This window comes from Caretta caretta, chromosome 4 (assembly GCF_965140235.1).
Source record: "Caretta caretta isolate rCarCar2 chromosome 4, rCarCar1.hap1, whole genome shotgun sequence".
Lineage (NCBI taxonomy): Eukaryota > Metazoa > Chordata > Testudines > Cheloniidae > Caretta > Caretta caretta.
Window position 1 is genome coordinate 151,217,974 of NC_134209.1, and position 15,727 is coordinate 151,233,700.

The 15,727-nt window shown below is 50.4% G+C and overlaps 1 protein-coding gene across 2 annotated transcripts in view; it reads left to right on the forward strand.

Moving 5' to 3' along the window:
* The window catches only part of PAIP2B (poly(A) binding protein interacting protein 2B), a 42,054-nt gene that overhangs the window by 9,187 nt on the left and 17,140 nt on the right, over nt 1–15,727 (forward strand). Inside the window, exon 2 of one of the 2 annotated variants that reach the window (XM_048846478.1) lies at nt 11,528–11,658. The exons of the other annotated variant lie outside the window; for it this stretch is intronic. The gene's annotated coding sequence lies outside the window, so the exon portion shown is untranslated. The remainder of the gene's footprint in view (nt 1–11,527; nt 11,659–15,727) is intronic. 2 annotated transcript variants of the gene reach the window in all.

A 15,727-nucleotide genomic window follows, 5' to 3' on the forward strand; every position in this document is an offset into this window, starting at 1 on the left:
CTCTGAGCATCTTTCCACTCCCCCGACAAGCTCCTTCGGTGTTCCCCTCCCAGCCCACTCTGTCAGGCACTCCCTACAACCCCCCTCCCTGTGTCAGGGGCTCTGCACCAGTATTTTTTCTTGCTGAGAGGTAAGTCATTCTGGTGGGGAGTGGTCAATATTTTAGATACTTCTTGGGAGGATGGGCAGAGCTGAGATCGGGGCTGTTAGCTGGAAGGTATTAGTGGCTGTCCTCGGCTGGTTCTTTGATCTGTAACCTATTACAGAGGTGGCTGTAGCTGCTAGCTCTGCTGACCAGGAGCCAGGGGCTCCATGTGGCCCTCATTTCCCCCTTCTGTTTTTCTGATTTTTTTTTTTTCACCAGACTCAACAGGGTTTTGCCCATCGTTGCCTAGAGCGTTCCCTGGAATTGATTGGACGCCGTGTTCAAAAGTTATCCCCTTACAGACAGATGCCATCAAGTTGTGTAGGACCTTGCTTTGCTCGGCCAATGAAATTGGCCCTTTGCACTTGATTGTTACTTAAGATGGACACGGAAGGCCTGTTTCTAAGTGCTTTTTCTGGCTTCTGTCTGTACCTTCGAATTCTCAGGAGGTCTGGCTCTGCTTTTCCCTTATTTTGCTGGAGGACTTTTGGGGGTCTTGGAGGAGGTGTATTGTAAGCGTTCGCACCTTAATTGAAAAGGCTGGAAATGCTCCGTGACCTGTTGGGTTGTAGGGACGAGAGCTATGATCTGGCGCTGTGGCGAGCACAGAGAATACATTGTGTTAAGCTGAATTTGATGGTTCTGTGATAATCAGTTGCGAAGAGGCAACTTGGCTAACGAAATGGGAATGAACTGTCACCTGGAGCAGCCCAGAAAAACTGCTCAAGCCTTTGTATCTGTCGCAAAGAATCAAAAATGGCACAAGCCCAAATTTTTCTGCACGCCGCTGAAGGTGGTAGGGTTAAGATCGTAAACAGCTTAACCAGGGGCAGGAATCTTTAATACACAATTGTGATTTTTTTAAAAAGCAAGCATGGAAGTCAGAGTGCGCCAAGTCCTGGTTGCATTTTAACGAAGACACAAGAAAGCACACAAGCCTGGGGAAGTGGGGGGGGAGGGATAGCTCAGTGGTTTGAGCATTGGCTTGCTAAACCCAAGGTTGTGAGTTCAATCCCTGAGGGGGCCATTTGGGATCTGGGGCAAAAATTGGGGCTTGGTCCTGCTTTGAGCAGGGGGTTGGACTAAATGATCTCCTGAGGTCCCTTCCAACCCTGATATTCTATCTTATGATTCTAAGTGCAGTGGAAATGCAGTGCTAGCCCGTCAGACAGCTTTAACTGGGCTTTTATACAGTGACTTAAGTATTAGAAGCACTGTGGAGCTATGAACTATAGTTGATTCCCATGATACCCATGTGAAACGGGTGAGGAAACTGAAGCAAAAGGTAACAGGATAGAATTCAGCCTCTCCTGCCTCTTGGCCCTTTGCTTGTTCCCCAGTTCCTTCCACTTTCATTCTGGCCTCTTCTCCCCACTCAAATCATGGAACATGCATACGGCTGCACACTGATCATCTTGACAGTGGAAAAGCCCTCTTTCCTCTATGTGCGGTACCGCTGCCCCCCTCGCCCCACTGCTCAGCCGGAGGATGTCCTCCCCTGATCCTGGGTTAGTCTTTGTGGTCAAGTAGGACTGGATGGAGACATGTACCTGGGAGTCGTAGAGTTTGGGGCTAGAAGGGCTCACAAGATCATGTAGTCTGACTTCCTGTATGGCACAGGGCACCCACGCCACCTTCAGACTAACTCAACAACAGGAATTAGACCAAAGAATTACAGCCCCCAGGAGACTCCACCGTTCTGTGCTACAGACAGAGAATTGGATGGACCAAGGGGCATCAAGGCCCCTGCAGTGGCGGATACCCAGATAATTCCAGCAAGTGATCTGCACGCCACACTGCAGAAGAAGGTGGAATATTCCCGAGATCCCTGCCAATCTGCCCTGGTGAGGATTCCTTTCCAGCCCCACAGATACTGATCAGTATCTGCGCATGTGAGCAAGAACCAGCCAAGCCTTCAGGAGGGACAGAGAGAGTTCGGTGCCACCTGAGAGCACTGGCCCACCCCAGTCGGTGTCCTGTGGCCATCGCTAATACTTCAGAGGAAGGAGACTGCAGCATCTTCATACAACACCTGTGTTTAGTTTCTTGAAGTGTAACTTTACCTTTTGGGATTTTCCTATGTTTGCATGTAAAGGATCACCTGACCCCCACAGTATTTTGATAAAGGGTGGCCTTCTGGTTAAGGTGCTGGACTGGGACTAGGGGGACTTGGGACCTGCGCTGCTAGAGACTCCCTGTCTGACCTTCAACAAGTCACTTAATCTACCCTGTGCCTCAGTTTTCCCATCTGTAAACAGGAGTAATAATTCTTACGTTTCTCCTGCTGTCTGTTGAGGTTGTAAAATCTCCAAAGCAAGGACAGTGTCCCACCATGTCTATACAGCACCTAGCACAATGGGGCCCTGATCATGGTTGGGACAACTGCGACAGAAGTGATTTACAGTCTTACACACACACACACACACCCCCCACCCCCCGTTTGTGTTTTTTGGACCTGTGAAGCCGGCGTAAGTCAGACACTGAATGGCTGCGGTGTCTGGTGCAGGGCTCTGAAATGTCTTCCAGGCAGTTTTTCCAGTTCCTTTTCTCCCTCCGTCTTTCCCAGACCGGTTTAAACCTCTTTAAAGCTTTCTTCGTTGTACCAATTACCGATGGCGTGTAGGTGGGGATCTGGCTGGTGAGTAAGTCCTAAACACATACGTGCCTCTCAGTACACAGCAGAGCTCTGTTTGGCAACTTTCGTCTCTTTTTAAAACATCTGACACCACTGTTGTCTCCCATCAAGCCAATAATTGTTTCCATAAAATGCACACTTTTGTGCTCTTTAATTAACCTGTAGCTTCTGCTGACATCTGCAGCAGCAGCATTTTCCAGAGACACCAATCAACACAATGTCTTCTCACATTCACGTTACAGCTCCCGGCTGGCTAAAGTACCCAGATAAGCTGAACCTTAGATGTTATCACTTGCCAAAGCTACAGCAGCAGCTGAAGCCAGTGATACTTGTATCAGCATTGTTCATTGTGTAACCCGCTGTTCATGGCTCGGTCGCCCTCTAGCGGCGAGACCGCTTACAAAGGTTTGAGTCAGCGACTGCCTCTGAGCTGATGGACCTGCTTCTTTTAGATCCTTCAGGCTAGCTGTTGGGTCGTGCAATGTTCAAAGTGCTCCAGGACAGGTTGGCTGGGCGCTGACGTTGGTGCACGAGCAGACCTGCATAATGCTGACAGAAGGCGAGTGGCAGATAGCTCAGGCAATAGAGACTTGTGCTCTTAGATCCAAAGGTCCTGAGTTCAAATCCCGCAGACTCAACCAGGGCGTTCTTACAGTTGGGTTTTCACGTAGGTAGTCCGCATGGCCTCTCAAAGTGCTGTCTCAAGATTGTGTGCAGTGTCATGAATCAGATGAGGAATGTCTTGGATCTTTCCATGCCAAAACACTGACACCTTGGCCCATCAGTATGCAAACACAGCAGCTTCTCAAGTCTGTTCCTTGTTTGGTTTGACATCTTCTCGAATGTCATTAGTAGCATTGTGGACACTTGTTGCACCCAATCCTTGTAGGTGTTTAGCAGGTGTGATCAGTCCCTCCTGATCCTTTTTGTTGCTTTTCCCTAAGCTCCCTTCCAGTTGTTTGGAGCATGCATGGTGTCCCATGCCTTTTGCACCCTGCCTTTCAGGCTCTGTGAAATGGAACTGGTTTGATCATGGAAACTGACAGCTCTCCTTGTACCATGTGGGTCATTGTGCTTCGTCTCCCCGTGGGCATGAAGGATGTTGCAGCTGCTCACCTAGAGGCAGGTGTCCCCAGCAGCGTCTATAAACGGAATCAGATTAAGATGAGGGAGGGGGTGGCAGGGGCACTGTAGGCCAGTAGGCGGAGAACCCTCCTGATGGACCACAGATGATCCCCCCCAAGGGAAGGGTGACCTAGTGGGGGATATTGCGATTAGGCTGTTCCCTGGTTTTGTGTGATCTGTACTCTACAGGCCTTTACATGATTAAATATAAAAGAGCATGAAGTTGGAAGAGTGTCAAAGCATGTGTGTGCTGACTGCTTCTCAGCTAGTGCATTTCTGAGCGAGAGTTCAGCTGTAACCCAGAAGCTTCACATCTATTGAGTGGAGTTCTGGGAGAGGGGTGCATTTAGAATCAGGGGAGAGGGTCTGAAGGGTCAGCGTTGCACCCAGGGGGCCTAGGTGGCTGGACAGCAGGTTCCAACACTGAGGGTTGTCAGATAGGTCTGTGGTCTGAGAGAGCACCTAGGGACTCCAAGATCGGGGCAGTGGCTGGACTCCATTCAGGCTCCAGGAGCTTGAAACACTCCTGGGAATCCAGGCATGGATTCCCCCTCCTAGCGAGAAAAGGGTGCTCGCTAGGACCTGTGACAGTCGCTGCTTAAACCAGAGAGATTGCCATGCAATGTCTTTGCAATGCCGTCAGGAGGTGAGAACGCAGTGGCAGAGTTTCAACAGACCCAGCGGCTGCAGTTCTGCTCTGGACTGTCAGATAAATAACACATGGGGCAGAGCTCACATTTAACCTGGCGTAGCGTGGAGACTAAAAATAGATACATAAATCTTGGAAGTGCTTCTCCAAAGCTGAACAAATGCTCGAAACCTGCCCCTGTCTAGAACAGAACCTGCAGCGGTTGGTGCTTGGGACTCAGTGAAGTGGAGGAGGGGGAGCGGGTTCGGCTGTGGATCATTGAGTGTGAAATGCTGACCTGGGAAGCGATCCAGGTTGGCGGCGGGGCAAACCCCGCAGAGAAGCGGCTCTGCAGGCTCCTGGCGCAGTCTGTTGAAGCGATAGTACTCAGGCCATGCAGGGGTGGAAGAGGAGGAGAAGAACCGCTTTGGAAATCTTGCCTAGCAAGACCATCGGAATCCAGGGAAGGATGAAGGGATGGTGGAGGAGCACGAAGAACACACCTGCATCAAGAAACCTGCAGCCGTTGGACTGAAAGGTAGAAAGTGTTAGTACTCCATTCCTCCCATCATCTCTTCTTTTTCTTGCCCCATACGACTTTTTTCCTCGGAGGAGGAACAGGTGGTATGCGGCTACCCAGACGATGGGTGCGAGCTAGCCTCTGTCACGCTGTCACTGGCCTCTTGTATGGGACAAAGTCCTCTCGCAAACCCTTAAGTTAACTTTTGTCCATCCTGAATCGGATGTGGGGCATATTCTGAGTGCCCTTCTGGTGGGATGGCTTTGGGGTGACGGGACAGCACAGCACTGGGGCCTGCCGGGACAGCTGGCTTCTATTCCCGGCTGTGCCACAGACATGCTGAGTGTGTCTACACTGCAATTAAGACCCTGCTGGCCGGGCTTGGGCAAAGGGACTGTTTAATTGTGGAGTAAATGTTCTTAAGGTGGGAGGGTCCCAGAGCGCAGGCTGCAGCTCAAATCCGGACGTCTACACCGCAGTTAAACAGCCCCTTAGCAAAAGTCATCTGGCACAGGCCAGCCGTGGATGTTGAATAGCAGTGCAGATGTACCCTTAGTCTCTCCTTGTCTCCATTCCTCCATCTGTAAAACGGGAATAATGCTAACTTGTAAAAATCCTGCTGTCTTCAGTGAGACCAGGATTCGGTCCTAGTATTTTGCAAAGGGCTTTGAGATCCTTGGGTGATAAGTGCTTTCCAAGTGCAAAGCATTATTAGCACCTCAGACGACAGTGGTAAGCTCTTCAGAACTGCCAGGGATGGGGTGAGGGGTTGGGCAAGAGTCCCAAGCAGCCTGGCTAAGGGAAGGCACAGATGTTGGACTCAGCCCATGGCATCACCAGGCCAGTAGTATTAGAGCTTTGGGTGGAACAAGTCTCACAGACTTGGTGTTGTGGAGAAGGGGCTGCCTGCTTTCCTTTCCAGAAGATTGCTGCTGTTATCAGCAAAGTGCTGCATGAAGCCACTAACTGCTGTGCTCTGATGGACCCTAATGGTGCTTTCTTCTCTCTCTCAGAACTGAGTGTGTGACATACCTGCCATGCAGGGCTGAATGCAGATCTCACTGAAGAGTGCTAGGCCCCAATCTGGGTTCCGTTTTATATCGGCGTTGGCATGAAGGAGACCTCTTCTAGAAGCACGAAGCAGGCAGGAGCTTTGCTGTCTTCAGATGGACCTTCTTGGTGTGCTGGACTCTCTCTGAAATCAAGTCAGACCATACTGTGCAACCTGGCCGAATTCAGCTGTGCTCACTGGGAAGCGGCTTGAGCAAGCATGACCTGGCATTGAAACCCCAAGGAAAGGAATCCACCTTGGTATGACCATAGGCAAGCCCCTTGCAAGAAGCAGAGCTGCTGAAATGGCAAGAGTTGGCTGGAGCTGGAAATCTGGGTTTTGAGGGGACGCGGATGCCAGAAGATCAAACTGTTGATGAGAATTAAAAAGCTCTGGCATTCGAGCTCTGAGGCGCCTTCTGGCTGAAACCTGGAGCTGGAGTGCCATGTGATAAGGACAGCAAGAGGACTGTGAGGTAGAGCTCTGAAACGCTGCAGTACGAGTGGCTATACTTGGTGAACAATGTGAGCAAAGCTGCCTGATGTGTGATTGCATCTTAAGTCTGATGGGGGGTGTTATGAAACCATTGGGCCAGATTCTGGCCTGGGTTACGCCAGAATGCATATGGAGTAATGGTTAAATGAAGTTGCTCCAGATTTACACCAGTGTGACTTCAGACCAGTATGTGGCCGGATAGATTTTTATAGTAAAATACTGTGAAGATGCAAAGAGACCTTTGTGCAGGGCGTCGCAGAGCAAATGCAGCTGTGAACAGGACCTTTATTCTGCCGCAGGATTGCTGGACTCTTCCATACGCTGCAGAATGGCAATTTTGAGACATGCTCATTTAGAGTAAATGGAGGGGTTTTTGTGTGTTTTTTTTTTTTTAAGAATTCGGAATGAAAATAAATAATCCATTCCGTACTGTCGTCCCTGTGTTTAGTTTGTTGATTTCAGTTGATTTTGTGCTGATCCTACATTTTTTAAGACAGTGCTCGCTTTTGTACTGACCAAGTGTCACTGCGTTGTAGCGATTGTCAAGAGGGTGGGAAGCTGGTGGACTTTTTATCTACACAGGGCACAACTGGGCTTTCAGCATATAGGGGAAGGAAGTTTGGGATTGTCATAAGCACACTCGCTGCATGCGGGGGAAGTGTTTGACAAAAAAGATCTGTTGCGAAAGAATCAGAATGTTAACATTAAAGTGCCATCTTTAGATTTCAGGATTAACATCCTGTTGAGATGAATGGGGCGATTCACCCCTCTTAGAGCCATTGTTTCAGACTGTCTGCAGATTCAGGCAGGCAGGACTGCATCATTTTATATTTGCTCTTGTTTTCAGAGATGTCCCTGGAACCATGTGAGGCCTAGAAATGTGTTTTCTTAAATTAAAATCTTACATGCTGGAGAATTGTACTATGAAGGATGGCCTAAAAGTGAACTCTGAGGTAAATTCCATGGATATTGAGAATCACAAGCTGTCAGACAAATGTTAACTAGTGGTTGTAACGTTGCAGACGTAAGTCAGAATTCTTACTTTCTTCTTCCAGGAGAGAGACCATGGGCGGCTAAGTGACTTTGCCTTTTGTTGTGTAGCTAGCATTGGGAAAGAACCTTGGAGTCCTGAGGTGAAATCTTGGCCCCGATGAAGCCAATGGGAGTTTTGCCACTGACCTCAGTGAAACCAGGGTTTCACCCCTGCTTCCCAATTCCCTGCTCTGAGATATACATACAGGCCAATTTTGAGTTGTACCCCGCTAACTGACACAGCTGTGTTACAATGAAGTCAGTGGATAGCGTGGTGAAAGGTGACCTGCAAAGCTAAAACAGTCGGTGCAGGACCAGTGGCTCTGACTCCTGCACATAACTCTTTCCCTTCTGGCTATCTGTGCAGGTATTTTTTTGACGCCCATCACTGTGGTACATGTTAGCAATAAGCTTGCTGAAGGATGCAGTCCACTCATGTTCTGTACAGTTCCTGCTGCTTGTGTGAGCAGCAGCCTGCCTGCAGATCTAACGGCAAAGGCCCGTGTCAGCCAGTGACCGTTCCTTAGTGCTTTCCTGGCTTTCGGGGCCTTGGCTCTAGCTCAGTGAAATCCTGTGCAGTCAGAACAGCCTGGCTGGTATCCAGCACCATGCTAGCTCACAGCATCTCTCACTCCCCCTGTGCAGAAAACTGCTGTGGCCAAGGCCCAAGGGCTGGGCCTGGCTAGCGTCCGAAGGGGACATGTTCGATCCAGCTGTTGGGCCGTGCAACGTTCCAAGTGCTCCAGGAGAAGTTGGCTGGGGGCTGGCGGTGCACAAGCGGAAGTGTATGACGCTGACAGCAGGCGAGTGGCAGGCCCCACTGATTTGGTCGCCTTGCTACGCACACCCAGTAGGGATGACACAGTCACCTCCTGTTCACATGTGTACAGCAGGAGGAGATTCACTGCAGAAGTTGGGAGTGAGGTGCGTCCCCAGTTGCCGGCACAGGTATGAGTGATGCTTGTCAGCTGTGCTGGTAATAGTTCTTGTTTCAGTCCACACAGTGTCTGTGTGTTCCAGTTTTGGAAGCTAGTGAACAGCCAGGACCAAAACATCTGCGTCACGTGACTTAATTACTATGCTTCCTTTGACTCCAAGGAACCAAAAGCCGTAGTGGCACGTACAGTGCGAGGAAGTATCCTTGTGTGCTTGATACTGTACAGGTCTTGGGCTTCTACAACACCGCTGCTGGTGATGGATGTGCTACACAGTTGGAAAGCATCCGGCTAGGAGGAGTGTTTGTGGTGGGTGTGCTCCTACATGCTCAGGTGGATTTTGAACCATATATCTCAGAAGGGACTACTTGTTGGACCTCAGTTTTGGAAACTTTTCTCATGGAGGCACAGGGTGTCCATCAGCCACCTGGTGTTTCCTGCATCCAACCCTAGATCCTATCTGGCACTGTCTTTCTGCAGCTTTCACAGAGTACTGTTGTCTTGTCTGTCAGACTTGGATTACAGAATTAGCTTTGTCATACCCTTTTCAGGCCTGCCTCAAGTACCCAGCAGCCAAATCATCGAATGCGTGGCATTAGTCTCCAGCCATCCTGTGAGACAGCCAGGGCAGCTCTGGTGTACACTGTGGTTTCTTTGTGGCATGCTCTTAGCTCCAGGATTCCTTCACTTGAGCTTCCAGCTGATGTCTAATTCAGCTTTGTCTGGTCTTCTCATAGTTCCATCAGCAAGCAAGAGGGACGATACACCAATCTTACTGGGTGACTAAGCCCAGTTCCCATTGAAACATCATCTAGGCATTTTGCAAAGAACAGGGCTGTGCAGAAAAAACAATTTCTGGACCGACAGCTGCTGTGATTGTCCCTCCCTTTTCAGACTTAAATGTGATGGTCTGGCCACGTCAGCAGATGTCTAGATGCCAGATTTCTTGATGGAGCTGAAGCTAGATGACTTATCAGAATCAAGTGCACGTCTCTCAGATCTCTCCATTTGTTCTTCACCAACGTCTGCTGTTGTCTGTGGAGACTTGATACATCTGATGTTACATGCAGACTAGTAGATATGTTGGTAAGCACCTCTGGATGTGATTCAGGGCCAAATGGGTTTGTCTTATCAATGATATGGTCGGTGAGAGCTGTAACATGATCTTCATCTTCTTCAATGTAGAGACAAGGACTTGTTTGTTGCCTTTGTCCTCCTTGCTTCTTGTTAGGTCATAGCGTTTGCATATTCATAACATGAAGCTGTGTATGGTCATGTCTAACGCTAATACTGACCTGTGCATAAGTGTGTCTGACATATTCTAGAAATTAACTTTTTAATTCAAAGGCTAGTACAGCACATGTAGGTGATTGCAAATTAAAACCTTCTACCAGGCAGACTGGATGCTACAATGTACATACAAAAGTTTACCAATGGAGAAGCATCACGTTAAGAATTCCCATACTTTACATCTACCTGCTATGCAGTACAATCTGTAGGTACGGCGTCTACTGTGGCTAGTGCACAGCCTTCAGTGTGAGATTCATCTGGTCAGTGAACTTCAACTGAAAATATAGAAAATGATTTGTGAGATATCTGACAATTAAGAATATGCAACATGAAAACACTTCGTGTTAGGATATTGCAAAATGTTGATAGTTGCCATTTTTGCCACAGGCTAAACAGCTTCATTGTTTTGGGGCGGGGGCGGAACTTGTCCACGCAAAACCAATAACAGTCTTTTCATACATTATCGTTTGGTTGCGTTGACCAGTAACCCACGGCAGTAAGTTGTTGAAATGAACCACTGTAGTCATGTTGCCTTGTTTCTGGAACTGTGCAAAAAATGGCTCTCCTTTTGGGTACCATTATTTTGTCTTGCCTGCAGGCTGATGGCGACATTTGACAGCTCCATGTCAGACCTCATCTAAATACGCATAGTATAAGTTTTCAAATGATCTATGATGTTGGTGTGCAGAGGGTGGGCACGTTTAAGCTCCAAAAATCTGGCCCGTTTTGGAGAACTACTGCATGCCTAAAGAGCTTACCCTGAGCTCTGTTGGCACGTGAACAGTGCACTTATCTATGGTTAAGTGTGTCTACACTGAGTTTCTCCGCAAAATCTAATAACAGCAAGGATGGGAGTCTGAGTGTAGTGTGGTGGCTGCTGTCTTGTTTTAGCTGCAACCCTAACTCCGCCACTGACTTTCCGTGTGGCCTTGGCCAGTCTATCTCGTTGTCCCATCTGTAACGTGGTGATGCTTAGCTACAGTACTTCTTGGTTAGAAACGAAACAAAATAAAACCGAGCCCCTGCCCCAGGGGACTTAGTTTCAACATAAGACAAGAGATGGGAGACAGACATGAGCAGAAGGAAACAATGAGACCGCTTTGGTCAGCATGACAGGTGGTGGTGGTCGAGCACAGCAGCAGTTTAACCATTGTCAGTTTTGTGCAAGCATCGTGGCAGAGGAGAGTTTGAAGGAGGACGATACATTAGTTTTGCAGATGTTCATGGGGAGCTCCTTCCCGCATGAGGGGCAGCCTTGGAGAAAGCATGAGGGTGTGTGAAAATTTGACAAATGGGTGCTGGAGACTGCTATTGTGGGCTGATTGTGAGTGAGGATCAACAGCTTGGTAGCAAATGAGATAGGTAGGGTGGGGACTGGCTGTGAAGGGCCTTGAAAGTGAAGACCAGCAGTTTGTTTGTTTGTGCTCAAGCAGGGGGAGCCAGTGGAGGGCTGTGAAGAGAGAGGTGACGTGGTCAAAGCGACGAGCTAGGAAAATGAGCCATTGGCTGGGAGGACTTTATCTCTTGGCATTCAGTGCTTAGAGAACTAGTGAAACAGGGTCCTGGCAATCATCACAGAATGTCCCTGGCTAGGGACCTGGATTTCCAAAGTGGAATGACCAAGCAGGTCATGAAGAAGGGTATAGGCTCACTTTCTGCCTCCTGCTGCAGGTCACCTTTACAAACAAACAGCTGTCTTCTTCCATCTGGCCTGTATGGTCTGCATCTGTAGCCTGGTGTTGAGATGCCCTCTTGAGTGACTCCGGCACGGTGGGAAGGAAAAGAGAAGCACAGCCGTCAAGGTATGTGAGAAAGGGAGACAGCCGGGGTGTAGTGTGGGGCATGGCCCCATAACTCAGTAACTAGCTGTCTCCGGTATCAGGTTTAAATTGACATCATGGGTCCAGGCCCAAACTCAGAAGAGGCCCCGGCACCTGGACCATGGCCCCGCTCGGCCCCACCCCTACTCGGTCTCTTCCCCCTGAGGTCCCGCTCACTCCTCTCCGCCCTTCCCTCCACCCTTGGGGAGACGAGGTTGAGCACGGGCGGGGGCTCAGGGTAGAGTATTGGGTGGAGTGAAAGTGGGGGCAGGGCCTCAGGGTGGAGCACAGGCGAAGCACGGTGCGTGGGGCCCACAAAAGATTAATCCAGCCCTAGTTGTCTCTCTGGCTACATCTTGCTTTTCTCCAATTCAAAGTTCCCGGCCTTTGCTGAGCCTCTGAGCTCCTGGCCTGGTGTGTGTCCCTTCCACGGTGTACCTCATCAGGGCTCAGTGTTTTCCCTCGATTTCTTTGTAGACAGTTGTTTCTTCCTGCCTACTGGTGGTGTTGCTCAGCAGGGTAGCACTCCTTTCCCCAGCGCTGGAGGGAGTGATGATGCAGATAGCGGGCCCTGTCACATGGTGGGGAGCTCACATTTGGTTCTCAAGTGCCTGGCAAAGCGATGGAGGAATCCTTTTGCCGCTGGGAAACTGCTGCAAAGCTCTGCTCGGCGTGGGTCGAGCTGCACTGAGGGAACAGGCCTTGGATTACACCTAGCACAGCTGATTGACGCTGTCAGGTGTGGGTGGATGGCAGAAGCTGCCTTTTGTTGTTTGATTTTATTTTTGGGGCACTTGATTTTTGTGCTGCCACTTTAACTGCCCCAATCTCTGCAGTTACTGGTACAGCTCCTCCTGGCTCACACCTGGTGCAAACCTCAGTGCCAGCTTAAGATCAGTGTCCCTGCCACATCCCTGTGTTTGCATAGAAGGGTTTACTCTGGATAGTGTTAAGGAACGGTAATCCCTGCCAGTTCTTTAACGCTGCATGAGGGGTTGGCTTTGCCTGTGTAAACATCTTGTTTTCTCAGCGGAGCAAAGAAATAAGGGGAGACTGGATTGGATTTCTTAAAGGGGAGGAAAAACTCTATTGTGTTCTAAAACTTCAGCATCCTCTTGCCCCCACCCTGCCTCTGTAATCTTCCCCTCGACCCTCTGCTCCACAACTCTTTTCCTGCCTTCTCCACCACCTTCCCCCCAGGCTTTGAGTGATGCCTGGTTGGGAAGCTTGCCCTAGCAAGGAAGAGGACCCCACCCTATTAACTTTTGCAGCATTTAACCAGTCATTTTAAAAACAAAAACGTCTTCAGCTTTTCTGGTTGTGCTAAACCTTCCAAATGGGACCTGGTGCGGTCTTCCAGAGTCTGCAGACAGACAGCTCCAGGGCCCCTGCTCTTCTGCCCTACAGATGCAACATTAAGATTCTGGTCAGTTTCCGCTACTGTCGAGAACCCTGTAGACAGCAGCCGGACAAGCTGATTCCTGCTACTGCTTGGGGACAACTGGAACAGCAGCAGAGGTATTCGTGGAGGAGGGGTTGGCCTCTCCCCCACATACCAGGCGGCTGTGGTAGAGGGAGGTGAAAGAGGAAAGATCCTTATTTCCTGAAGCTAAAACGTGGGTGTGGAGCTTCACATCAGAGTCATCTACAAGCCAGAGGCTGATGGAATAACCAGTCAGGATCTAGGGTAGAAATCCCAGCAGCAGGGGAGCTGGGCTTCTCAGCTCCCACACAGCCTTATGCTTTGGATCCACCTCTGTCTAGTGGGTCTAGTTCTCTAGCAAATAAATGATGATGGGTAAGTATTTCAGGCCTTGTTCTCCTACAGGAAATGTGGCTGCTTCTCCTCCTCCCCCATAGTACATGTGCTAAATGAGTATTGCAGAATTCCAGCTGCTGTGGGAAGCGTGGGGTGGGGAGGAAGACTGTGTCAGTCTGCTGCCCAGAGTCCAGATCTGAAGCCAGCTGTGATCCAGATTCTAAGAGGAGAGAACATTTCAGCATGGTTGTGGGCGGGGACAGGGTGCTATGGAATGAGACCTGTTTTGGATGTGGCCAGAAAAGTGCATGGGGCCGAGTCAAATAAGACTCATCCCACTTTTCCTCTGCCTTGCAAGATGGCATCTGTCAGAGTTGGAGCTACCCAAAACCCCAGGGAAGACTAAACATCCACAGACACATTGTAACTAATTTGTGGGGTTTGATTTTTAATAGTATTTTACATTATATAGCCTGCTACATCTCACATTCCTCTCTTTCCATGGTTTTCCCCTCCATTCACAGTAGGAATTTAGATAGATGTGTTTCGCCTCATGCAATTTTAGCGTGTCTCATGATATTTGTAGTTATTAAAGCTCCAGCTTCTGAAGTCATGGGAATGTGTGTCTCAGCTTTTGTGTAAAAAGTTTCTAGCTCTCATGGTTATAGGCAGTGGTGAGCTGGAGCCAGTTTGCACGAGTTTGCTAGAACCAGTTGTTAAATTTAGAAGCCTTTTTAGAACCAGTTGTTCTGCGAGGGACAGCCGGTTCTAAAGGGGCTTCTAAATTTAACTGGCCAAAAGTGGCGCCTTAGGCACCGACTCCAGGGGTGGTCCAGCCCTGGAGCACCCAAGGGGAAAATTTGGTGGGTGCAGAGCACCCACCGGCAGCTCCCAGCCCCAGCTCACCTCCACTTCGCCTCCACCTCCTCCCCTGAATGCACCGCCCCGCTTTGCTTCTCCGTGCCCCCCCACCCACCCCCGGCTTCCTGCGAATCAGCTGTTCGTGCGGGAAGCTGGAGCAGGCTGACAAGCAGGCGGCAGCTTCCCACTCAGGCCCAGGGAGGCAGAGCGGAGGTGAGCTGGGGCGGGGTGGCGCGAGGAGGCGCAGCAGGTAACCCAGGGGGATGTGGGGGGGGGGGGGCGCAGAGGAACCACTCCCCGCCCCAGCTCACCTCTGCCACCCTCGGCCTGAGCAGGAAGCCGCTGCCTACTTCTCAGCCCTCCCCGGCTTCCCGCGTGAATAGCTGATTTGCGGGAGGCGGAGAAGCAGAGTGGGGCGGCGTGTTCAGGGGAGGAGGCGGAGTGGAGGTGAGCTGGGGCCGGGCGCGGGGTGGGGAGCTGCCGGTGGGTGCTCTGCACCCACCAGTTTTCCCCGTGGGTGCTCCAGCCCCGGAGCACCCAGAGAGTCAGCACCTAAGGCGCCACTTTTGATGTGATCAGTGGGTGAGCGGCCGTTCCTCCTGTTCCCCCCCAGCTACACTCCCCCACCCCTAGGAGCCAGAGGGACCTGCCGAATGCTTCCTGGAAGCTGCCCTAGGTCAGCACCGCCAGGACTCCCCACCTCGCCCCCTGGCAGGTGCCTCTGGCTCTTAGGGGTGTGGTGGGCACCCACTACGGTGGCCTATGAGACCGTCCTGCCCAGTTCTGGGGGCAGTCAGGGGACAGGGGAGGGGGGTGGATGGGGCAGGGGTCCTGTGGGGGAGGGCATCAAGGAACGCGGGGGGGTTGGATGGGGCAGAAGTCCCGGGGGGCGGGGGTGGGCAACAACCCCCTCGTGGGGTGAGGAGGGAACCCGTTGTTAAGATTTTGGCAGCTCATCACTGGTTATAGGAGACGGCTTAAAAACCTAACCCAGGTGCATCCTGACAGGCTGAGAAACCAGAACGTTGAGGGGAAGAAAATCACCTATTTTAAAAAGTCTCATGACTTCTAAGTTACTCTCAGAATTTCTGCAGACCTGAGTCGTGGTTTTTGCTGTTGGTGGGTTTTTTTGTTAAGTGTGTGGGCTGGCGATATTGATTCTAGGGACGGGCCTGTAAATGAGCCGGTTTGCAACCATCCTGGACGTTAGAAATGAACTCACCTATTCAGTCATGTAACCTCCCCTTTCCAGTCAGGGGAGAGGCCAGGACTGCCCCATGGAATCCATTTCAGTAGTAAAGGCAAGAAGGTTAAGTTTGGTGTGTTTGCCCCCTTAAGGTTCGCCATGCAATGTTAGCCTGCGTCTGTTGTACCTCCTGCATGGTGAACTGGTTAAGTAGGGATCAGATGTGGGGCAACTTGGAGGAGTTA